The sequence below is a fragment of the Xenopus laevis genome, chromosome 6S (genome assembly GCF_017654675.1).
Source record: "Xenopus laevis strain J_2021 chromosome 6S, Xenopus_laevis_v10.1, whole genome shotgun sequence".
Lineage (NCBI taxonomy): Eukaryota > Metazoa > Chordata > Amphibia > Anura > Pipidae > Xenopus > Xenopus laevis.
In genome coordinates this window covers 84,168,661-84,195,471 of record NC_054382.1, presented here as the reverse complement: position 1 = coordinate 84,195,471, position 26,811 = coordinate 84,168,661, and the positions used below count along the sequence as shown (strand labels likewise).

The 26,811-nt window shown below is 36.9% G+C and overlaps 1 pseudogene; it reads left to right on the top strand.

Annotated features, from left to right (window-relative positions):
* The window catches only part of LOC108719716, a 131,563-nt pseudogene that overhangs the window by 39,655 nt on the left and 65,097 nt on the right, over window positions 1-26,811 (top strand).

Sequence of the window (26,811 nt, the reverse complement as noted above, 5' to 3'; positions counted from 1 at the left end):
AGATTCTGTACCTTTGAGTCCCAGACTTTTTCACATGACAACAGAACTAATGGTGTCTATGAAATGGTTCATAGGAGTCCGCGATAGACTAGTCGGAATCTGTGGAATGAGGTCATGTGAAATAAATGATTTATTGTTAAAGTCCAGATAGTGTTGCTGCACCTTTTGAGAGACTAAATGCTTCCTTTTAATACTGTAGAGGTTGCACTTGAAGAAACATTCTCTAAAGGAATGTGGAAGTTACCTAGAAGGAGAACAGATTTGCTCTAGGACTAGGGATGTCGCGGACTGTTCGCCCGCGAACTAATTCGCGCGAACATCGACCGTTCGCGTCCGCCGAATGTTTGCGAACGTCGCGCAACGTTCGCCAATTTGGGTTCGCCTTAGCTGGCGCTTATTTTTGCCCTCTCACCCCAGAGCAGCAGATACATGGCAGCCGATCAGGAAGCTCTCCCTCCTGGACCACCCCCACACCCCCTGGACCACTCCCCTTCCATATATAAACTGAAGCCCTGCAGCGTTTTTTCATTCTGCCTGTGTGTGCTTGGAAGAGCTAGTGTAGGGAGAGAGCTGTTTAGTGATTTGAGGGACAGTTGATAGTAACTTTGCTGGCTAGTAATCTACTTGATACTGCTCTGTATTGTAGGGACAGAACTCTGCAGGGATTTGAGGGACAGTGAGTTTAGGTTAGTTAGCTTTGCTGACTAGTAATCTACCTTCTACTGCAGTGCTCTGTATGTAGCTGCTGTGGGCACTGCTTCTGATCTCATCTGCTGACTGCTGTAATAACCCAATAGTCCTTGTAAGGACTGCTTTTATTTTCTTTTTTGTTTTTTTACTTTGCTACTATAAGAGCCCAGTGCTATTAGTCTAGCTGTGTTGGGGAGTGGGACTGGTGTGCTGCTCCTCCTAGTAGTTCACCACTACCAGCACCAACCAGAGTCAAAATTGTTACAAAGTATCTTATTTGCACCTGTTAGCTGTTCTGAGCTCTCTGCCAAAAGCTAATTAAGTTAGAAACTGTTTTTTTTCTGGCTGTTCAGTTCAGAGAAAAGAGGGACTGGTGTGCTGCTCCTCCTAGTAGTTCACCACTACCAGCACCAACCAGAGTCAAAATTGTTACAAAGTATCTTATTTGCACCTGTTAGCTGTTCTGAGCTCTCTGCCAAAAGCTAATTAAGTTAGAAACTGTTTTTTTTCTGGCTGTTCAGTTCAGAGAAAAGAGGGACTTTCCAGTACAAAAGAGGGACAGGGGGTTGAGTGGTCAAAAGAGGGACAATTGGGAGGTATGCAAGTGCCACCTAGCTGTGTGAGCTTTTTCACATTCTGTCTAAATAACAATAATAATTCCGTGTCCGTAAACATCACCTGGGTGATGTTTTTACAGCAGCAATAATATATTCCGTACCCACTACTGTATACGTTGCCCTTGCAAGCATTGTTTGCCCAGTCTTTAACCAAGTGCCACCTAGCTGTGTGAGCTTTTTCACATTCCGTGTCCAGAAATATCACCTGAGTGACGTAGTGTGATTTCTGCCCTTTACAGCACAAAACGCAGCGCTGTGTCAACAATGTATTTTTCAGATACATTTTTGCCCTTGATCCCCCTCTGGCATGCCACTGTCCAGGTCGTTGCACCCTTTAAACAACTTTAAAATCATTTTTCTGGCCAGAAATGTCTTTTCTAGCTTTTAAAATTCGCCTTCCCATTGAAGTCTATGGGGTTCGCGAACCGTTCGCATTTTTGACGCAAGTTCGCGAATATGTTCGCGAACATTTTTTCCGCCGTTCGCTACATCCCTATCTAGGACAGAAATCTATTAAGAAAGCAAGTTTTTTCTTCAGCATTGTACTAATACTGTGCTTTTTAAACACCTCAATCTTTCAGACCCACATATTTAAAAATAAAAACAATCAAATACCCCAAGTTATACTTCTATAACTACTTATTACAGCATTTTGCATTGTTGGATTTGTTTGTAGTGCCATCCTACAAATCGTGAGATGAAATTCACCACCTCAACTTTCTTAACATATAAAAATAAGCCTTGTATCAATGCATATTCCTTCAATCTTTGTTCCTTCACCGCCCCCATGGATCCCTTAAAATAGGGAATGGCTCTTAAAAAAATACCTACAAAAATGTACTTCTTCATTGGCAGTGGGTGGTTACCTTCCTATTATTAAATGTATGGTGTCACTAGCGAATTCGATTCGATTTTACTCTCTCCCTCTGGAGGCTTTTTGTTAAAAACTATTTTGTATCATTCCTGATCTGGTTGCTTCATATATAGCACTATTTTAAGATTCTATTGTACAGTCTGTTTATGTTCCATGTTAGCAATTATCAAAATGAGTGTATCTCTTACTAATGTTCTTTACATCAAGGCAATGTTTATATGAAATCTATTTAAGTGCAATCTATTTAAAAACAATAATGCCTCAGCAACTGATTATATTGTATGTGTGTGGTATTGTGTTCAGCACTATCCCTTTTCTAAAAGCCCTGTTTTTCTGCTCACAATAAAGCACATAATAGTCTGGACTATCTAAATTGTAAGTGATAACAGATCAGGGGAAAAGTGAATGATGAAGATATAGGACACCAACACATGTATTAGTTTCATATGAATTATTTCTTGCAGGCTTGATGAAAACTAAATAGAGAAGACAAGAATCTGATGAATAGGCTGTGTGTGAAAGATTACAACAAATGGCAAACAGTTTAAGATGGGAAGAGATACCGCTAGGGCCCAGCATGCTCTATACAGTTATAAGGCACTATACATAATTGAGGCACTTCTAGATTTGTCATCAATGCAGTTGATACTGTTAATTAAACTTATTATTATTTAGCTTGATAGCATATTTCTCTGTTTCGAAAAATAGATTTTGTAAAATACATTATCCTAAGGGTTTCAAAATATTAGTAAAAAACTGTTCATACAAGGAATTCACACTTTATGTTTAAAGGAGAAGGAAAGCTACGGAGGCATTTTATTGCCAATAGATTAGCTGCAATAGTACAAGCTAGAATGTTATATTTATTCTGTAGAATGTTGTACCATACCTGAGTAAAATGTTCTAGAAGCTCTCTGTTTGTTTAGGATAGGAGCTGCAGTATTACTGTGGTGTGACATCACTTCCTGCCTGAGTCTCTCCCTGCTCTGGGCTCAGATTACAGTAGAGAAGGGAGGGGGTGGGGGGGGCAAACTGAGCATGCAGCAGGAACAGAACAAAATAGACAGTATAGTGATTTGGTGTTCTGTTCGTCCTTCCTTCTCTCAAAAACGTATATGTTTGACATGTTGCCACCACTGATGGAGCCCAAGACAGAACCCTAAGTCTTCTTCAGAAAAATTGCTCTGATCATCAGCAAAAAAAAAATCTTCTACACTGTGTATATTTAAATTGACATGATATAGTTGCAATTAATGTATAGAAAAAAGTATATAAAACTTTTTTTTCTCATACATCATTAAAAAAAACTCAAGCAAATCTCTGTGACAGCTCAGTGATGAGTCAATATTTTACTAAGACATCATGACCTTTCCCCGTAAATTAGATTTTGTATTGAAACAAGACATGATACTTCTATTACTACAGTTTTCTAAACCATCCCTTAGGAATAGATCTTTTAGCAAGATCAAATATTAAACTTCTACATAAAACATGGTATAGTAATAGGCGTGCAGAATCTCTCTATGTGTCAGTTTGTACAGAAAAAAAGATTTTATTTCATGAGCAAAGAAAGAAAATCAATGGTATCATATTTAAAAATGAACAAGCTGTTTTTGGTCATGCCTTCTATGACATACTCTTATTTTGTGATAAAGCTGCATTGTTTATTAATTGGAGCTATTCTCTGTTGCAGGATCTCTTTTCAATCAATGCTTATGTTTATGCTCAAAAGCCACAACTTGATATTCACAGTTTTGAAGGTAACTTTACACGGGTAAGTAAATGCTTTTTCTAATTTTTCATATACACACAATATGCCCCTGAGACAATATTGCGTAGACTGCTAGACGTAGTATGAAACAATGTAGAGCAATGTGTTTCATCTAACGGCAGCTCATGAGCTATGTTACGATAATGTATTTTTAATCAAGTCACACTATATAAATATTTACAGCTTAATAATATGTTTGCTTCCAGATTGCTATAAGAATTCACACACAAGCTATCCTACTTTTCAAGTTTGTAATTTAATTTTAATGGGGTAAGGTAACTACATGCTCCTTAGTCTTTGTGTTCTAATAAATGTAAAAATAGAGGAATAATTTCATTGTACAGTTAGGTATAACAAACAAGGGAAAGTTGTGCTCACTACTAATTTTTAAAACCATTAGGCGGGGGTGCAATGAGGCTGTGACCACAAAATACATATAGACAAATACAAGAGTCCTCTGCACTCAACCCATTATCAATATATTTAAGAGAGAGACATTTTGTGCATACTGCTACTGAAAAATGCCTTACCCTTTAAACAAAACAGGGATTGTTTGTCCATATATTGCAATATATTTAAGCTGGCCAACTACGTCAAAGTCATCCCATATCTGGCCAGTCCTATGCTCAATTTTCATTTGATTCATTAAGAATTCTATGGTTTCATTATACATTTTATAAAAGGGACGAATACGTTTTACCTGCAACTTACTAGCTGCTTTCAAAGTAAAACTCCCAAACTTGGCTGCCCTTTTATTAGACACCAGTGGGATCACCTGACTATAGTTGGAGGGGGTGGGAGCTACAACATGGAGCTGGTCACTGCTCTTGTAGAACTATAACAAACAGGGGAAAGTTGTGCTCACCACTAGTTTTTAAAACCATTAGGCGGGGGTGCAATGAGGGTGTGACCACAAAATACATATAGACAAATACAAGAGTCCTCTGCACTCAACCCATTATCAATATATTTAAGACAGAGACATTTTGTGCATACTGCTACTGAAAAATGCCTTACCCTTTAAACAAAACAGGGATTGTTTGTCCATATATTGCAATATATTTAAGCTGGCCAACTACGTCAAAGTCATCCCATATCTGGCCAGTCCTATGCTCAATTTTATCTGATTCATTAAGAATTCTATTGCTTCATTATACATTTTACAAAGGGACTAAGTTTTTCCTGCAACTTACTTGCTGCTTTCAAAGTAAAGTAAGTAAAATATATTGCAATATATGGACAAACAATCCCTGTTTTGTTTAAAGGGTAAGGCATTTTTTAGTAGCAGTATGCACAAAATGTCTCTGTCTTAAATATATTGATAATGGGTTGAGTGCAGAGGACTCTTGTATTTGTCTATTGTACAGTTAGGTCCATAAATATTTGGACAGAGACAACTTTTTTCTAATTTTGGTTCTGCACATTACCATGATGAATTTTAAATGAAACAAGATACAGTTAAACTGCAGACTTTCAGTTTTAATTTAGTGGGTTGAACAAAAAGATTGCATAAAAATGTGAGGCACTAAAGCCTTTTTTTAACACAAACACTTCATTTCAGGGGCTCAAAAGTAATTGGACAATGTTTTAAACATTTTTTCTTATTCTCTGTAATAATAAAACAGTACCTTGTCCTTGATCTAGGAAAACCTTAGGTCTCGGGCATTCTGGATAACAGGTCCTATACCTGTTTACCTATTAAATTTACCATTATTCTTCTCCTTTCTGATCCAGCAAACCCAAAAACGTATACAAGTGATAGAAAAACCCAGAGCACTATGTTGACATTTTGTCATGAATATATAATAATTGGTACTTTTAATCAGCACATTTGTAATAGTAATGTTCATATCAGTTTATATCCATACAAATTTATTTTGCTTGTTTTAAGTACAAATAAGTAATGATGGGCGAATTTGCGCCGTTTCGGTTCGCCGAAAAATTTGCGAATTTCGCGCGAAATTCGCGAAACGGCGAAAAATTCGCGAAACGACGCCGGCGTCTCGTTTTTGACGCCGGCGCCCGTTTTTCGAAAAAAAAATTTTGACGCCGGCGAATTTTTTCCACGAATTTTCGCGGCAGTTTCGCATATTTATTCGCTGGCGGCGAGTCGCGCAAATTCGCCGCGAATTCGCGCCTGGCAAATAAATTCGCCCATCACTACAATTAAGCATGCTTATGGCCATTTTGGTACAATTTTGTACAACTTTGTATAATACTGTTACTACACTGATGTTTTTTTCAAGATTATTTTTGTGTATATGAGCTAGGATGGATGAAGCCACCCCCCTATCGATGCCATATACAATTAGTGCAGCTTGCTCCTAGGTGGAACTTGTTCTTCTTCTACTACATTGTTAATTACAAGCCAAGTCACCCTCTTTTTCTAAGGTCCAGTGTGAGTTGCTCAAGTTGATCGGTTAAACTTGTCACAAATGGGAAATGCTGTCACTTGCTAACGCTGTAATTGACCAAATGGTTTCAGTCTACTAGAGCCTGTTGTTCAGCAATTTTTCTGAACATGCAGAGCGTTTGGGGAACTTGGAGCAATATTGTCTGGGTATGTTGCAGTATATGGCAACTGAGCACAATATTCTTATGACTTCTGATACAGAGGGCTTGCATCATTACAAAACAGCTATAGAACTTATACTTATATTCAACAGTACAGTAGTTTAGTCAGCTGCATTTCATCTTTATTACTGAAAGTAAACAAATTGTATGATATTGACCTCAAATGATGGGGTCTCACAGATTACTTTTACACTACTTGTATTGTATTTTGACTCTAGATTGCTGATATGAAATTAGATCTTTTCCTTTAGAATGTTTGATTTATTTGGAAATCTGTCATTTGGCTGTTTGGGAGTTAAACGGCATGGTTGAATTCTAAAGATGTAAGAAAATTAAATTGATCTGTGGTCAAATGGGATTTGACACAAGTAAAATGGTATCATATATTGATGTAGAACCAATCCACTTATCTCTGAAAGATAATCTCAGAATTTGCTAGAAGTGCACTCTTCCCTGTTCCTCATGTTACTAGATATTCTTGCAGCGTCCTTCGAAACTCAAGAATTTGACTTAAAATGTGTCTTGAAAAGCATTGTGCCTATCCTGAACATTGAATATTTAATTGCACTAAAAATACATTTATACATACTTTATGACTAAAATATTTGATATGATATTTTTTTGCTTTATCAATAGGGATGTAGCGAACTGTTCGCCGGCGAACTAGTTCGCGCGAACTTCGACTGTTCGCGTCCGCCGCAAGTTCGCGAACGTCGCGCGACGTTCGCCAATAGGCGTTCGCGTCAAAATCGTTCGACCATTCGATCGCTAAAATCGAATGATTTTCGTTCGATTTGAACGAAAATCGTTCGATCGAACGATTAAAATCCTTCGATCGTTCGAATCGAACGATTTTCGGATGTTCGAAGTTCGCGAACAGTTCGCGAACTGTTCGCATTTTTTGCCGGTGTTCGCGAACGGCGTTCACGAACACATACTCGGCGGTTCGCTACATCCCTATTTATCAATGTTTGTTGTGTGATGTTTTACCCAATACTGCAATCCCGACAATATTGTCACATGAAAAGAGAGTTGGCATTCTTTTGAAACCTTTTCAACTGAAAGATACTTTTAGATCAATCACTAGAATTTAATGCAAGCGAGATAGTAAATTGATTGCTACTTAGGGACCTCCACTCAGGGGTGCTTCGCCAATGAGGCGAGTTGAGGCTGTCGCCTCAGGCGGCAGCGCTCCACTAGGTACCAGGGGCGGCAAAAATGCTGCTCCTGGTACTTTAAGAGCGAATTTCCGGGGAAGGGGGGGAAGCAGCAACTGCTGCAGCCTCAGGCGGTGCAGGGGCCAGGATCGCCCCTGCCTCCACTCTGACTCAGACTTTTTGAATATGTAAATAAAGAAAAAGAACAGGCCATATAATACTGCCTTGCAAAACTGTCTCTCACACACTGTGACATTTACCACAAAGCACTTGCCACATCTAAAAGTCTATCCAAGTTAAGATCCAATGCAGCACAATAAGACAGAGGCACACAGATTTTCCTTGGTGTCCGAAACTGAGCCCTATACATTTAATTAGCACTAGCAAAACGACACAAGCTTCCATGGTGGATTTATTTTGTGAGGTTTCCTTAAGTGAGGGCAACGGAGTGAGGCTTTCTATGGAAAGGATTTAAGGATACATTAGTTTGCAACATCCACTTGTCTACATATGCTCACAAGGGTTCTATAGAAAGATAAATACATTCTGTGCCCCCTTTTGGATTCATGTAGGAAATCACCAAATCAGTGCTTTTTAACTCTTTATACTTATAATTTGTGGATTATTTCTCATACCCTATAAGGCCATTTCAATAGAGGGTCAATCATGTGCAAAGACCTTCAGTTGGACAGACCTTCATCTCTGTCTTCATCATTTTCGTTCTCGTCCTTAATGATTAGCAACCATGAGTATGACTTAGTCAAGTTTCAAGCGACTTTTAACTTAAAGGAGCACTAAATCCCCCTACTACAAGCTCCCCTTAATCTTGTAGGCATTGCCCTCCTCCCATGATGTACTTTAGTGTTAAAAAAACCCTTTGAAAATTCTGACCCTTAAATGCAGAGAAGCCCAGTGGAGCTCCCTGTCTCCATCTTCTGGATCTTCGTGTAGTCTTCAGGTCTCTTTGCCGTAACAATATATTTTATATTTTTTTTTTTTTTTTTTTTGCTCTCTCCTAACCTTTACAGCAAATGTGCTTCCATTTAAATTTTGTTTACTTCTTCTGTCTGTAGCACTGAAGCATCACACAGATCTAATGAGATATAAAATATTTCGTCTTTAAAGCAGTTTTTTATCTTTGCTGCTTGAAGATAACATTGTGCAAATATATTACAGTGTAAATAATTTTGATGTTCAGAATTTCACTGGACATTGTTTTTATTTGTTTCACTTATAGGAGGATATGGATCTATACATGAAAGTCTTAGTATTGAAAATACTCTGTGGGCCAGCACTGTGGTGGCATCAGGTAAGAACGTTTCATATGTTGCCCTAAATGGGAGAAAGATGAAATGGAGAGGTGTCTATAACTTGCCTATAACTTTTACAGTTTCATTTGACTATGAGAACGAGTTTCAGCTTTACTTCACCTGCATTCGTGCTCCCTAGAAAAAAATGGTAGACTTATCTTTTTCTCCAGTGGGATCTGAGTTCACCGCAAAAAAAAAACCACACACCTTCTATTAATTCTTTCTATGGGATTTTTAGAAGTGAATTTATCAAATGGTGAACTCGAACTCTCCCCCATTAATACAGTAAATAGGCACCTAAAAATCCCATAGGAGAGAAGGAAAGTGTGTTAATTTTTTTGTGGTGAGCTCAAATCTCACATTTTGATAAATCTGCCCCTATATGTCAATAACAGTCTGCAAGCTATGCACCCCATTCTTTATAGTGGATAGTAGATTGCAAATAACGAGGGATGGATGCAGGATTTCATTTGGGAGTCTGTCAAATCCTAGCAATTGTTTTAAAATATTGATCTTGCTGAGCTCTTTATATTTGGACAGACCCTTTATGTAATTTTAGACTCAAAGTGACTTAAAGAGCCTTTTACTTGATGGTACTTTAGCCATGTCAATCCATATAGGTGGCAAAACAATCCGACTGGGTTTATTTAACTTTTAAATATTTTCAGTGCTGACTTAAGGTATGGTCATCCAATTTCAAAAAGATACCCTTATCCAAGAACTCTCAGGTTCCCAAGCATTCTGTATAATGTCATAGGTACCTGATTTAATTATTTTTTTAATATCCTTTTATTTTATAACAATGGGTGCAATATTTTTATAATACACGAGTTTCAGTGAGTAATTGCACTGATTATAACTGATGACATCACTAAGCACTGTTTATAAGGATAACATTTATAGCCCTTGTGTATTATACAGTAGAACCTCCACTTTACATTTTTCAATGGACCAGGAAAAAAATAAAAACTGGAGGAATGTAAGATCAGGGAGATTTGTTAGAGCAACCTAAACCAATAAGTGATTGGTGCAGGACTGTGAGGGGCAGAACAAAATATAATAGTATAATATTGAAGTTGAATTGAATTAAAGTTTCATTTTTCACCGTCTAAAGCAACTCTGGGAGGGGGGTCGCCGACACTGTAAACTGTTCTAAATTGATACATTTAGTTGATACATTTCTTATCTTTGTCCCTGCTGAGCAGAATTCCTGAGTTTCATTAAAGGCAGCTGTTAGAATTGATACAACAGTTGTTAATACTCCAGAGATGCTGCTGAGAAGTGTATCAACTAATGTTAGAATTTGCACCTGAATTTCTGAAACACCAGAGACAGGAACATTCAACTTTAAACTTAGATTTTCTAATAATGGTAAAAATGGAGTAATTGAAAAAAGTCTTTATTTCTAGGGAACAATCTGAAAATGGCCGAACTGAAAAAAGTGTTGGAAGGTGAGCAACCCCTTTAGAATCAAAGTACTTTAAATCGAGGTTTCACTGTATGTACAAAAATTGCTCTCCTCCTGTTGTCGGCTGCTTAAACAGGAAACATACTGTAAGGACAGTCTGTGTTTCACCAGAAGAGAAAAGGCAAATCCATTCCCATCTACTTCTTGCTCTGACACATGGGATCAGCCTGTCAGGTACGCACAGGGTGATGTGGTTTAGACCATTTTTCACAAATTAAATGTGCCAATTGGTTTTAGGTTTGGTCCACTAAATTTGGGCCTACGGTGCTCAAATGGAATATTATTGAATTAGAGAGAGTACATAGAAGGGCAACTAATCTGGTAAAAGGTATGGAAAATCTAAGCTATGAGGAAAGACTGGCCAAATTGGGGTTGTCCACTCTGGAGAAGAGGCGCTTAAGGGGGATATGGTAACTATGTATAAATATATAAGGGGATCATGTAATAATCTCTCTAATGCTTTATTTACCAGTCGGTCCTTCCAACAGACACAAGGGCACACATTCTGATTAGAAGAAGGAGGTTCCGTCTAAGGGGCAAATTTACTAACCTCTGAAAATCCGCCAATGACAGCTTCGCTCACAATGCAAAACTTCACCAGGCGTAGATTCGCCAGGACAACGCTAATTCACTAAAATCCGAAGTTGTGCCCAGGGCATGGAACGCTGGCGTTGTTGCACTAGCATTACTGGGCCAAGCGAAGCGAAGTTGTGCTAGCGTTTCCTAATTTGCATGAGACGGGAAGTTAAAGTTGAATTGACATATATGTTGCAGCAAATACATTACACTACACAAGCACAGGAAACATTAATAAAATAAAATAAAATTGTTATATTGCCCTACACATGAGCCCAGTGTATAGTTTATGTGCCATACGTTAGGAAAGGTAGGGGGGAAGCCGGTTACCCCAACAAAAAAGTTATGCTCTTTTTCAGCCTATCATCCTGATAAAGGAAAAGACGCAAGCGTTTTTTTGGGACTTAGAAAAAATTTTCAACTATTTTTTTAGGAAGTCCTATCTAATCGATTGCACTTTGCCTGGTCTGAGGTGGCGAAGGCAAGTATGGCGCAAGAGGTAACGTTCAGTAAAATCCGCATCTTAGTGAATTTGGGTAGTTACGCCCATTCGCCAGATCGCAAATTCGCCAGGCGTTAGGGAGTGAAGTGCTGCTAGAGTCTCCTTCACTAGCGAAGTTACGCCGGTGACCGCTAGTAAATCGGCGAAGTACTGAAATGACATCACGCTGGCGAATTTTCGTCCTCGTTATTCACTTCGGCCCTTAAATTTGCCCCTTAGCATTCGGAAAGGGCTTTTACAGTGAGAGTTGTAAATATGTGGAGTTCTCTCCCTAAATCCATCGTACAGGCTGATACATTAGATAGCTTTAAGAAGGGGTTGGATGGCTTTTTAGCAAGTGAGGGGGTACATGGTTATGAAAGATAGCTCATAGTACAAGAAGATTCAGGGACTGGGCCGATTGCCATCTTGAAGTCGGGAAGGATATATTTCTTCTGCTTAGGCAAATTGGAGAGGCTTCAGATTTTTTTTTTTGCCTTATATATAGACATAAAAGTTGAACTTGAACGTGTGTCTTTTTTTAACATAATTTACTATGTTACTATGTAATCCTAAGGCAACAAAAAAATAACAAAAAGGTGGTATAAAGGTGATACCTTTATTGGCTAAGTAAGATAATCATAGCAAGATTTCAAACTGAAAAATTAACTAAAATGTTCTGAAAGTTTGCTATGATTATCTTATTTAATGTAGCTATAGCCATTACAATTATGATCTTTCCTGGAAAAGATTTTTCCAAGAAAGATTTTCCATTTCAATACACGTGTAGAGCTGACTCGCCAGATATACAGGTAGAAACAATAGAATTTCCATCTGTATCTGACGATTCAGCATTGGCGATGTTCGGTGCCTTCAAAAGCACTCAATCAAAATTTCCCAGCCAGCCCGATCGGCGAGCCGACCGATATCCAAATCTTCTATAAATATGGGTCAGCTTGTCTCCCACCTTACATGCACCAAATATTGTATTATATTGTATTAAAATTCATTTTGTATGATAAATCATGCAAAGAACCTATAAGGCAAGCTAAAATGGATATGGAAAAGGATATTTCAGCAAGCAGTAAAAAGAATCCAAAATTTTTTAAAATATGTTAATAGTAAAAAAATGAAGCAGGAAGGGGTGGGACAGCTGGTTCATGAAAACAAAATAAAAGCGCAGATTCTAAATTCATATTTTTCATTTGTCTACACAAATGAGGAACCAGTTATTGAAAGTTTCCTTCTTAATAGTCCCAATTCCAGTAATACGACTAATGATGTATGGTTCACACATGAGGAAATTCAAAAGAGAATAGAACATGTTAAGATAAACAAAGGTCCGGGCCAGATGGTATTCATCCCAGGGTACTTAGCGAGCTTAGCTCTGTGATTGCCAAACCTATTTACTTAATTTTTCAGGATTCAGTGAGATCTGGCATAGTGCAGAGAGACTGGCGAATTGCTAATGTGGTGCCTCTATTCAAAAAAGGATCCCGTTCTCAGCCTCAAAATTATAGGGCAGTTAGTCTGATGTCAGTAGTAGGAAAGCTTTTTGAAAGGGTTATTAAAGGATAATATACTGGACTTTATAGCAAATCATAATAATATGAGTGTATGCCAGCATGGTTTAATGCATAATAGATCTTGCCAAACTAACTTAATTTCTTTTTATGAGAAGGTAAGCAGGGATATCGATTATGGGATGGCAGTGGATGTGATTTACTTAGACTTTGCTAAAGCATTTGATACAGTGTCACACAAAAGGTTACTGGTTAAATTAAGGAATGTTGGCCTGGAACATAGTGTTTGTACCTGGATAGAGAACTAGCTAAAAGATAGACTACAAATAGTGGTGGTAATTGGAACATTTTCTTATTGGACCAGGGTTGTTAGTGGAGTTCCGCAGGGCTCTGTACTTGGTCCCTTGCTTTTCAACTTTGCAGAGTGATTTGTCTAAGTTGGAAAACTGGGCAGCAAACTGGAAAATGAGGTTCAATGTTGATAAATGCAAGGTTATGCACTTTGGCAAAAATAATATAAATGCAAGTTATACACTAAATGGCAGTGTGTTGAGAGTTTCCTTAAATGAGAAGGATCTAGGGGTTTTTGTAGATAACACGTTGTCGAATTCTGGGCAGTGTCATTCTGTGGCTACTAAAGCAAATACAGTTCTGTCTTGCATAAAAAAGGGCATTGACTCAAGGGATGAAAACATAATTATGCCTCTTTATAGGTCCCTGGTAAGGCCTCATCTGGATTATGCAGTGCAGTTTTAGACTCCAGTCCTTAAGAGGGACATAAATGAGCTGGAGAGAGTGCAGAGACCTGCAACTAAACTGGTCAGAGGGATGGAAGACTTAAATTATGAGGGTAGACTGTCAAGGTTGGGGTTGTTTTCTCTGGAAAAAAGGCGCTTGCGAGGGGACATGATTACACTTTACAAGTACATTAGAGGACATTATAGACAAATAGCACGGGACCTTTTTACCCATAAAGTGGATCACCGTACCAGAGGCCACCCCTTTAGACTAGAAGAAAAGAACTTTCATTTGAAGCAACGTAGGGGGTTCTTCACAGTCAGGACAGTGAGGTTGTGGAATGCACTGCCGGGTGATGTTGTGATGGCTGATTCAGTTAATGCCTTTAAGAATGGCTTGGATGATTTTTTGGACAGACATAATATCAAAGGCTATTGTGATACTAAACTCTATAGTTAGTATAGGTATGGGTATATATTATTTGTGTGAAAGTAGTGAGGGGTGTGTGTATGGATGTTGGGTTTTCATTTGCAGGGGTTGGACTTGATGGACTTTGTCTTTTTTCAACCCGATTTAACTATGTAACTATGTAACTATTAGAGGTGCGTCTGTGGCCAGTTATTTAATCCTAGTAAGTAAGAATTAAATAATTACAATTTAATTAGTTAGTGGAATTATTCCAGGTATGAATAAAGAATTATCTTATTTGAGTCAACCAGTTACTTTTACCCAGTAAAACATTCTTGTATGGCTTATTTTTGTTTTTTAATTTGAGTAAAATATAAACCTCTTATTTACATTTATGGCTTTTCAAGAGCACTTTAAAACTGCAGTGACTGGTATCAGTATTAATGGACAATTATGCCTGGATTCATTGCACCTTATCTTCTGTGCATTGAATCCCTTATGCCCTTACATTAAACTGCTGTTACTGATCCTTCACATTATTGATTTGTGGTATTTTGCCTCTAAAATTTTAAGAACAGCAGCAATCAGAGCTGAAGGTTTCTTAGATATTCCCCACATAATTCTCTTAGCAATTCTTCATGGCCTGACCTTGACCCTCAATATCCTGACAAAATGACAGTGGTACATTTCAGGGTAAATATGTTTATATGTGTTAATTTACATTAAAATATTGTTGGCCTATATCATATTTTTCCCTTTTACCCACAGAAGTATTCAGTATAGTTTCAGCTTCTGCTATGCACTACCTTAAGGATCATATTGAAATAAATACAATACTTTCCTGCATTTTGACCATTATACATTTCATTTTCAATAATTTTTGTGTTTATAAAATTCTAACCAACTTGTGTGAAAATAAAACTATTAATTTGAAGGCAACATGTTTTTTTTTAATGTCTTTTAAATCAAATTGTATCTATACTGTAAGTTTTGTCAAGCTAGTCACCAGAATGTCTATTTCCAAAGGGTAGTTGCTCATAGCATGTATGGGTAATGTTCAATATATTAAGGGGCAGATTTATTAAAATATAAGATTGAAGTGTACCACTGACAAACTCAACCACTCTCTATTCATTCCTATGGGATTTTTGGAATCATATTTATCAAATGGTGAACTCTAAATTTCACTAATTGATAAATAGAATTCTAAAAATCCCATAGGAATGAATAGAAAATGGTTGAGTTTGTCTCACATTTTGATAAATCTCCTAAAATTAGGTGCTATTAAAAGTTGTTTATGGCTTTAAAAATTGTCCAAATATTTAAACACAATTTTAAATTATATTCAAAGTCAGAATTTGTTGGATTCACTTATTGTGTCTACAGCCCTATAGCTTAGCTACTATGCAACAATGAATAATCATTATTAACTTCTTTGGCAGAGACATGGTATCCCAGACTGTAGACACTCTTCAGTTTAGAGAGGTTACATTTTACAAGAAAGACTTAAAAAATATACTCTTTAAAGAAGAAGGGAAGTGCTTTATGGTGTTTTTAATTCAGGGTGCAGAGGTATCTAATTTCAAACCTTCCTGGTTTTTTTTCTTCAAATTTTGAAAAAACACAAAAATATGAATATTCTTTGATGGAAAAACAACTCATCACTTATAAACCTATAGACATCCATATATAGACATCTACATTGACTCGTCAACTTTTAGATGCCAGATTTTTTTATTCCAGTTATTTGCACTATACTATAGAAAACTATACCCCCAAAATGCATACTTGAAAAAACTGGAATATATATATATATAGATATATCAATAAATATTGCCCTTTTACATTTTTCCCTTAAGCCACCATTTTGTAATGGTTTCTGTGCTGCCTCAGAGATAATCTGACCAGAAATACTGCAGCTCCAACTGTAACAGGAAGTAGTGTGGGAGTAAAAGAAATAATCTTGTCCAATAATTGGCTCATATGACCTAAAATGTATGTGTGTCCTTTGTTTGTTGCGCTGTGAACACTCTTGACATCCCTGACAGGAGAAGAGTACATTTATTTAAAAATACATTGGATAAGTATGTCACAGTGTGCATGGCTCATAGAGATAACTATAACAAGGTGAAAAGAGCCATTGGTCCATTTTCAACAATAATTGACAATAATCTGCAAATGTATGTAAACTTTCGTTCAAATAAGTGAGAGAGTTATGTCCTTACTCTGTACTAAGAGGTTTTGTAGGAACTTCGTCCTATCATTATTTTTTAGGGGGTTAGTCACTTAAGAGGGGGTCCATTTACTTTACTTTACTTACTGGTGGAGGGGGCACTAATTATGGCAGAGGTTTCCCTCAGGGAGGAAGTCATGGGCCAATAACCAGGGAAGGTCTTGTACTGACCCTTGGACTTGGAAGGATTATGTAAATTGAATATAATATTACTTGTTATGTAATTTCTTATGGCTGTAATCATTTATTTTTTTTTGAAAACGTGCCCCCAGTCCACCAAACTACTTTGTATCGTATGTGGTCACATGCACAAATTAATAGTTTGACACTCATAACCCGTTACCCCGTACTTAACAGTAGGTTGAAGATTAAGAGGTAGGATATAAGAGTAAGGATAACTAATGTTTACTCCAAAACGTGCAAACAAAAGTTTATCTTTATGCAGTCTCTTAGGCATAGTGATCCATAGTCCTCACTTTGCATCAAAAAAAATTAAGTGGGACCACAGAAGCAGAGATGATAATGTAATTTATGAAATCCACATTGCACAGACTGTGTAGAACACTTCAACTTTACTGGAATTGGCTACATTTTCATAAAGTCTTCCTGTGTTGACACAAATCACCAACAGTAGTTACTCCAAATCTTCATATCATAGGCTTGAAAATGTTGAAATATTTGCATTTCTCAAAGTTAACATTTTTGGTGTTTTTGCCAACACAGGGACATTACAAGTGGAATAGAATAATAGTTAATTGTAAAGTGCCCTCTGTTGCCCAAAATGGCCATATCAATCAGTATGTTTGTTCTTATTTATTATAACTAGCTTATTAATAAATTGCTTTTTGAAAAATTCACATTTTAGGTCCAAATGTGTTTTAAAGGTATTCAGCCTTGATGCTTTTCTTTATGTAAACACGCTGTAGTCTTTCTCCTTCACAGGGGTATATCTGGCAGCCCAGCTGTCATCAGGTTACACTTTACTCATGTTCTATTATCTACTGAATGACATCAGTGTGGTTTAAAGGAGAGCTCTGTATCTGCTGCAGCATGATACAGAGCTTGGCAAAGTCAGAATGTATTGTACTGGGCCCTAAGGAGTCTGTTTAAATTGGACAGTGACTCTCTAAACACCTTTGTCCTCAAAGTTAGAGGCAAACTATTCATAATTTGTATATATGAACCCTGGTTTTGTTTTGTAATAAATATGAACGTACAGTAATTCTGCTGTAAACTTTAAGTGAATATATGTCATATGAAAAAGTTGGGGAAGCCCCTCTTAATTCTGTGGAGTTTTGTTTATCATTGGCTGAGCTTTCAAAGTAGCAACTTCCTTTTAATATTTTATATTCCTTATGGAAGCAGTAGTATTTCAGCAGTGACATAAAGTTTATTGGATTAACAGAAAATATGCAGTATGCATCATAACAAAATTAGACTGGTGCATGAATTTGGGCACCCCAACAGAGATATTACAATATCAATACTTAGTTGAGCCTCCTTTTGCAAATGTAACAGCCTCCTGTAGCCTTTGATGAGTGTCTGGATTCTGGATGGCGGTATTTTTGACCATTCGTCCATACAAAATCTCTCTAGTTCAATTAAATTTGATGGCTGCCGAGCATGAGCAGCCTGCTTCAAATCATCCCATAGATTTTCCATGATAATAAAGTCGGGGGACTGTGGTCATTCCAGAATATTGTACCTCTGCATAAATGCCTTTGTAGATTTCGAAGTGTGTTTAGGGTCATTGTCTTGTTGACATATCCAACCCCTGCATAACTTCAACTTTGTGACTGATGCTTGAACATTATCCTCAAGAATTTGTTGATATTGGGTTGAATTAATTCGACCCTCGACTTTAACAAGGGCCCCAGTCTCTGAACTAGCCACACAGCCCCACAGCATGATGGAACCTCCAACAAATTTGACAGTAGGTAGCAGGTGTTTTTCTTGGAATGCGGTGTTCTTCTTCGGCCATTTGTTATGACCAAATAACTAATTTTTTGTCTCATCAGTCCAAAAGACTTTGTTCCAAAATGACTGTGGCTTGTCTAAATGAGCTTTTGCATACAACAAGTGACTCTGTTTGTGGTTTGAGTGCAGAAAGGGCTTCTTTCTCATCACCCTGCCATACAGATGTTCTTTGTACAAATTGCACTGAATTGAAGAACAATGTACAGATACACCAACTGCAGCAAGATGTTCTTGCAGGTCTTTGGAGGTGATCTTTGGGTTGTCTGTAACCATTCTCACAATCTTCCGCATATGCTGCTCCTGTATTTTTCTTGGCCTGTCGGACCTGGGTTTTACAGCAACTGTGCCTGCGGCCTTCCATTTCCTGATACCATTCCCTACAGTTGAAACTGACAGTTTAAAATTCTGAGATAGCTTTTTGTAGCCTTCCCCTAAACCCTGATACTGAACAATCTTTGTTTTCTGATCTTTTGAGAGTTGCTTTGAGGATACCATGATTTCACTCTTCAGAGAAGAGTCAAACAGAAGCACAACTTGCAATTGGTCACCTTAAATACCTTTTCTCATGATTGGACACATCTGCCTATGAAGTTCAAGGCTAAACAAGCTAATCCAACCAATTTGGAGCTGCCAGTAATCAGTATTGAGCAGTTACATGCATTCAAATTAGGCAAATTACAAGGGTAACCACATTTTTGTACATCCAGTTTTTCACATTTGATTTTATTTGATTTGATTTAATTTGAATACTGCTTCACTAAAAATCTTTGTTCAGAAAACACCCCAGTACTCAGATGTTCCTGGGAAATTAAAGACATACCACTGTTATATTTTTGTTGAAAGCGGAGTAAATTATTATGCAGCCTGAGAGGGGTTCCCATACTTTTTCATATGACTGTGTATATATATATATATATATATATATATATATATATATATATATATATATATATATATATATATATATATATATATATATATATATATATATATATATATATTATTTTTATTGGTGCCATGGTAAATGTTGATTTTATCTATCTATGCCCTTGGTTTCAATGGCTATATTGCATACCAAAGTCATATACCATGCAATCTTTGCACGTAACATATGGGTATCTATTCTAGGGTGATTTACACATACTAATGTAATAGTGTTAATAAGTTGCTTGTTGGATTTGCCTTTTTCCTTTGCATCTCTGACAGCTGTGCATAGAATGATTAATTATTGTTAATTATTTTTCTTGTCCTGATGAATCTGAGAATGTTTAGAATATATTTAAGTTTATAAGTGGCCCTTGTCTGCCATCATGTTCATCCAATATTAATAGCACATTCATCTTCAGAATGAGGTCGACATAATGCATTGGGAAAATAAGATGGGTATATTGATCAGTTTCTTCATTGTACAGAAACGATGAGAGAGACACTTATCAGTACAAGAAGATCACAAGAGCAGTAAACCTATTATTAAACTATACCAGCAATATTTTGTCTTTCACATTTACATATCTGAATAGTCACAATTCAAATGTAGTTAATGCAAGTGGTAAGAAATTTCTATTGATATACTTATAATACAATGAACATTTGGGCTAAAGTTTATTATTAGTCCCAGTATCATGACACAACATTCATGCATTGCTGACTTTCAAAAATAGTATTTCAGCATATTACTTGTAGCAAATAGTATTTTATAGCAATTGTAACATTGTTTACTTTTTTAATCAAAACCAAACTTTCAAACAACACTGACAGTCGTATGTGTATTCATTTTTTTCAAAGCAAAACATTGTTGATTCATAAAGTAATGTTTGTAGCACAATTATGGGACTTGTTATCCAGAATGCTCAGGACTTGGGCTTTTCCAGATAACTGATCTTTCTGTAATTTGGGTCTCTCTAACTTAAGTCTAATAAAAAATAACTTCAACATACACAATAAACCCAACAGGCTTGTGTTTGCATCCAGTAAGGTTTAAAGGGGAACTTCACACAAACACAACTTAAGCTTTTAGAAAAGTAAACATAATTTCAAGCAACTTATACATCAATTAAATGAAACTGATGCAATATACTGTACATCAATTAAAAAATATGCAGACTTTTCATAATTTTTAATGGTTTGGAACAGTTCCCTAAGCCTAGCCCCCTACTCTCCTGCTGATCTGTCTGACTACTTTGCTGAGCTGGCTGACTACTGTAACTTTGTATCAGCAGCCATCTGTCCTCAATCTGCATCCTCCAAACCCCACAATTCCCTGCACACATGATTTCAATAAGGAACAGAACATCACAGTGCAATGCATTGTGGGTTATGTAGTTCCTGCATGCTGTTTGTAAGCTGTGGAGAAGTTGTTACAATTTGTAACATCAGTGTTTTAGTCCCTCCTTCCCTGCCAGGATTCCAAATGATGCAGAAAGAGAAGAACTGTTAAACAGCTGGATTTCAGCATAGAAAAATGGCATTTATTCGTGCTTTTTGAAAAAACAGGTGACTGTGATGGGGTTTCTGTGTTATGTGGGACTCTTTATCAAATTTTGGTTTGGAAGCCGGAGTTCCCCTTTAATTATATCTTAATTTATATCTTACAAGTTTTATTATCACAGAGAAAAAGAAAAAAACTTTATGAATAACGGGTTTCCGGATAAAGGATTACATACCTTTAGTGACCTGGTGATCAGCACCTTATCAGTTATTAAGTTCATTTCTAAAGTCGAATCTCCTTTTTGTTTTAGGTACAGTCATTGGCGTCGTCATTTATACTGAAAAAGAGACCAGACGTGTGATGAATACTTCAAATCCTAAAAACAAGGTCAGAATTTTTTACATATGATAAAGGGAAATGCTTGGATAAAACTGGAGAAGGGCTGTGTCACATGTAGGGTTTTAACTAGTGATGGGAGAATTTGGAGCGTTTCCCTTCACTGAAAAATTCCAGAATTTCCCACAAAATTTGTGAAATGGAGAAAAATTTGCGAAACGGCGTCAAGTTTTTGGCGAAATTGCGTCCATTTTTTTTTGACGCAGCAAATTTTCACTGCCAAATTTTTGCGGTGGTTTTGCAAATATATTCGCTGGCAGCGAATCGCTGGAATTCACTGCAAATTCGCGCCTGGCAAATAAATTCGCCCATCACTAGTTTTTACACCATGTTCCTGCCAAATTGTAATGTGGAGTAGAAAAGCCTGTGGGAAAATTGTGTTAGTTAGTGGGTATATGAGTCAGCTGCATTTAAGATTTCTTCTACTTCTCACAAGTTTTGCACTAATTTGAATTTCCCACAAACCACCACAACAATACACTGAGCCAAGCATCTTCATGTACATTGTTGTATGCAGTAACATGATGTGCATTAACTACAAAGAAATGCATGATTGTATTTCACTGTATGTCTATATTGTTAATGACTTGCAGAAAGATGTCTACAATAAATAGTGACCTAATCAAATTGTATTAAATAGTGTTATTGCAGAAATTATGGAATAATATGTCAATAATGTCACTACACAGAATGAAATTCACAATTGACATTTTGTGAACAACTGAAATAGTTCACACACTTGTAAGAATTTTGCGAGCACAAATCTATGGAAAAGGAAGCCGACCCAGTAATTGGCTGATACCTTCTTCTTTTACTTTCCAGGCAATCTGATATTTTGCTATTAATATTGACCCCCAACTGCTTTAAACAAAGCCACTGGTCAATTACTGGGTGATCTTTGCTTCTGTCTAATTTGAGCATGAATTTTCTTCTGGTATTGCTCTTTAAACCAGTGCTGGGCTTGGAGTTTAGAGGCAGCCTGGAGATGTCCAGAAGATAGGATAGGACAAAAGTGTTTTAAAGATGATCAAGCATTCAAGACATCTAAACCTCTGAGGAATATACAAACATTTGGCTTGGAATGGAGATCATTTGTTACTAACCTATTTTCATTATGTTCTGGGCGCATATATCAAAATGGTAAACTGACTGATAACACCACTGATGCTGGAGTATCAGTTGGGGGGGGTTGGGGTAGATAGGCATTATGGGAAAACAGTCCGTTTCTTCTTTTGTGTGTGATATCAGTTGCTGTTTTTATCTTTTAGGGGCAGATTTACTAAGGGTCGAAGTGAATTCGAGGGAATTTTCGAAGTAAAAAAATTCGAAATTCAAACTCAATGGTAACCTAACTGCACAGTATTTTTGCTGCTTCCTGAGGAGTAACTTGTTTTATAATTTGCAAAACATAAATACGTACATGGAAAATAACTGTTTAATCATGAAATTTAATTATACTATATGTGTTCTCTTATAACAATAAAAAAAAATGTAAAACATTATTCATAAGTATTAATATACTTTATAAGTAGAAGTAGGGCATAATAGCAATGTAGCACTTTTTTTGGTCCTTTATGACTTATTTAAAGATGTATCCCATTACATTAGTAAGGGAACTTGTAAAATTAATGTACAGTAAAGTTTAATCACTGCAGTGCAACAGTGTTATCACTTGAAAAAGGGACTGATTTTTTTCACTCATATTTTTTTTTTTCAAGTAATGTAAATTATCAATTCTGAGAGTTTTCTTTGGGTTAGTAGTCTGTAATGAAAAAGATCATTGCTTAATCTATTGCTAAATAAGTTGTGGCTGACAAGATAACCTCAAAACATACATCTTCTTTTTTATCAACTGCTCTTTCACCTGAAATTGTCTCATCTCTAAATGGATTCTGTCATGATTTTTATGAAGTGTTTTTTATTTCTAAATTACACTGTTTACACTGCAAATAATTAAATCTACAATATAAAATGTAATTCCTGAACCAACAAGTGTATTTCTTTTTAGTTTTTATATTGGTGTGTAGGCAGCCATCTCAGGTCATGTGCTTTCAGAAAGAGCCAGCACTTTAGGATGCAATTGCTTTCTGGCAGGATGTTGTTTCTCCTACTCAATGTAACTGTTGCAGTGGGATCTGGATTTTACTATTGAGTGCTATTCTTAGATCAACCAGGCAGCCGTTATGTTGTGTTAGGGAGCTGCTATCTGGTTACCTTCCCATAGTTCTGTTGTTAGGCTGCTGGAGGGAAAGAGTGATATCGCTCCAACTTGCAGTACAGAAGTAAAGAGTGACTGAAGTTTACAGAGCACAAGTCACATGACTGGGGCAGCTGGGAAACTGACTATATGTCTAGACTTATGTCCGATTTCAAAATTAAATTTCAAAAATCTGTTTGTTTTTTTGAGAAACGGATTTCAGTGCAGAATTCTGCAGAGGCAGCACTATTGACTGATGCGTTTTGAAGTCAAAGTAGACCCATGATGGCAGTGTCAAATGAGAATAAACCTTGTTTGCTTTTCTAGATAATTAGCAATAATTGCTCCTAGACTTTAGACCTCTTCCTATGCCAGTTGAAGGCACTTTATATTGCCTAGTTATAAACTATGTGTTCTAGAGTTTTCTTCAAATGGTTATTCCATTGTAAATTCAAGTGAGGATTCTGATCGTTTGCATGACAGATTGGCCACTGGATTATACTGTTTCTTTGTAACCTTTTGTTGTTTTTTTTTAAAACTATATACAGCACCACAAACAGTATGGCAGGTACCATCCCCTTAATAAGTGCATTTAAGCAAATAATGAATATTTTTTGAGACATGCAGTTATGTATTGCAGAAACAATGACGTAAACAACATTGGGGCTTATTAGCCAAAACTGTTCAAATTTGCCACTGATTTTTACTAGAGTTTAATGCACTGGTGTATATGAGCCCCATTTTTTTATTTAATGAGCGGCACATAACTATACTACAGACTCCATTGCAGGTTTTGAGTTTTGATGTCTCTCGGTATGATATTACACATAGCACCTTGCATCTCCTAACTGTAGGCTTTTTCTGCTTAATTATATGAATGCACAAGAAACAGTCTTTTTGTTTGTTAATTTTTGAGACAACATATACTAAATATACTACATCTACTAAATAAGTTTTTCCCCATTTAGCGCCAAAGGAGGCATTAATATGACATTTTGTCATTTGAATGAAGAATCATCTATTGAAGAGTCTCACAAAATGGCGAACAGTATGGCTTAGTGATTTGCCTCGGGAAAGCAAAGCTATCAATAACTCTCTAAAATTGGCAGCTAGCGTTGACTATTCTCGATTGTTATGTTAAATGTGTTGATAGTCACTGCCAAAGTAAAATGTCCATCACAATCGCCTATTTATCACTAACTATAGATTACCCTCAGGACACACAATGGCCACATTAGTTGTTCAAAGTCAGAAGTGTGTTTGATGACAATAGTAACCATGGCTTTTTCATTTCAATTCTAAATCACCTTCTGAAATATATATATATATATATATATATATATATATATATATATATATATATATATATATATATATATATTGCCTGATTGTTAGGATTGTCCAAGAAGTCATCAATGTTTCTTTTAAAATCATTAATGAAGGGGCACATTTACCTAGGGTCGAAGTAAAATCCTTCGACTTCGAATATCGAAGTCGAAGGAATTACCGCTATGCCTACGATCGAACGATCGAAGGAATAATCATTCGATCGAACGATTAAATCCTTCGAAACGAATGATTCGAAGGATTTTAATCCATCAATCAAAGGATATTCCTTCGATCAGGAAATTGTTAGGAAGCCTATGGGGACCTTCCCCATAGGCTAACATTGGCTCCGGTAGGTTTTAGGTGGCGAACTAGGGGGTCGAAGGATTTTTTAAAGAGACAGTACTTCGACTATCGAATGGTCGAATAGTCGAACGATTTTTAGTTCGAATCGTTCGATTCAAAGTCGAAGGTCGTAGTCGAAGTAGCCCATTCGATGGTCGAATTAGCCATATTCGACCATTCGAAATTCAAACTTTTTTTCCTCTATTCCTTCACTCGAACTAAGTAAATGGGCCCCCTGATCTTCTGCCTTAGTGTATGGTGGAGCTAGAAAACTGTAGGCGCCAATGGAGCCGGGGACAATTCAAATGATAAACAGGTAATGTGTCGTAAAGTTTGCGCACTATAACTAAAACATAATATTGAGAATAGTGATGTGCGGGCTGGCCGGCCGACCTCGCACCTCCCTTTCCGGGTCACGACCTTACAATGCCTCCTTCCAGGTTCAACTTTTATAGACACACGCCTGCTCATCCCGCCCCTTTTGCGACATCATCAGCAGGGTGGGTTTTATTAAAGGAACCCTATGTACACGTACATTGGGCATCAAACTGTTCAGCAAACCCCAGGTTTTCATATTTGAGTGTTTTACATTGGTAATACAAAAAGGGGGGTTGTGGGTGCACTCCTTCGGCTAAATTATAATATGTTTAAGTACAATGGAAGTGCTACTGACCTGGCCAGTTAATCAGTACACATTCCCTGGTCCCTTCTCCAAGTAATTCAATAAATATGCAAGTGCATGTATTTTTTGGTTACAAAGTTATGATCATAAAGTTGATAAGCCACCATACCACATCAAGGTAAACCCCACACGGTGGTCCCTAGTTTACCTCTGGTCATAGTATAAAGGGTCTGTTACCTCTGTGTTTAATAGCATTATGTGGCGTAAATGTCTCCTGTGCCTTGGTTTCAACCTGTGAGCTAAATCCTCCCCCGCCACCTGCTTTTGTGGCTTTTAAGAGAGAGAGACTTCCCAAACCAACACCCGTTTTTTAAAAAAAATGTGATAATGGAAAGAAAATGAAGGCAAAGATATGTATAGGTGCACACTTGTTTATGTATGTGTGTGAATGTAAATATGAGTTAAGGTGTGAGTGTAAATGTGAACAAGAAATAAAAGGGAAAGCTAAATGAGGAGTGTGATAGTTGTATATGTGTAAGTTAGTGCAAAAGAGTTACCTAGTGACCGGTGTGTTTCAATCAGGGCTAGATCCTTGCCCGCCACTAGCTTTTACGTGAGAGAGAGATTGCCCAAATCAAGACCCATTTTTTTTAAAAAACATAGGACCACCTCTAGTTTAAAGGGATGGGTATGATGATGCTACAAACCACATGAAGCTCAGCCACAGCTTCTGGCTACATTTCAAATACAAAAAGGGTTGTACTTCACATATTATTATTTAGCCTTATGAGTGCACCCACAATGCCCCTTTTTGTTTTACATTGGTACCTAATGATGTGTGGGAGATATGATGCTGTAGATTAGAAGCTTTGAGGTCATTTTTCAAAATGAAAAAAATTATAACTTTAGGAAAAAGAATTGCAACTTGGTAGTTTGGGGTACAAAATATATTTACCCATTTTTGATTTGCCAGGAGCTTCTTTTTCTAATAATGCGTAGTTTTCCAGGGTAAACCTACTGTTAGTGGAATGTTTGGCTTTGAAATCAGAAGTATGCCGTTTGGTGGAGACTTTGGCAATTTGGTAGTGTACTGCTTGGAA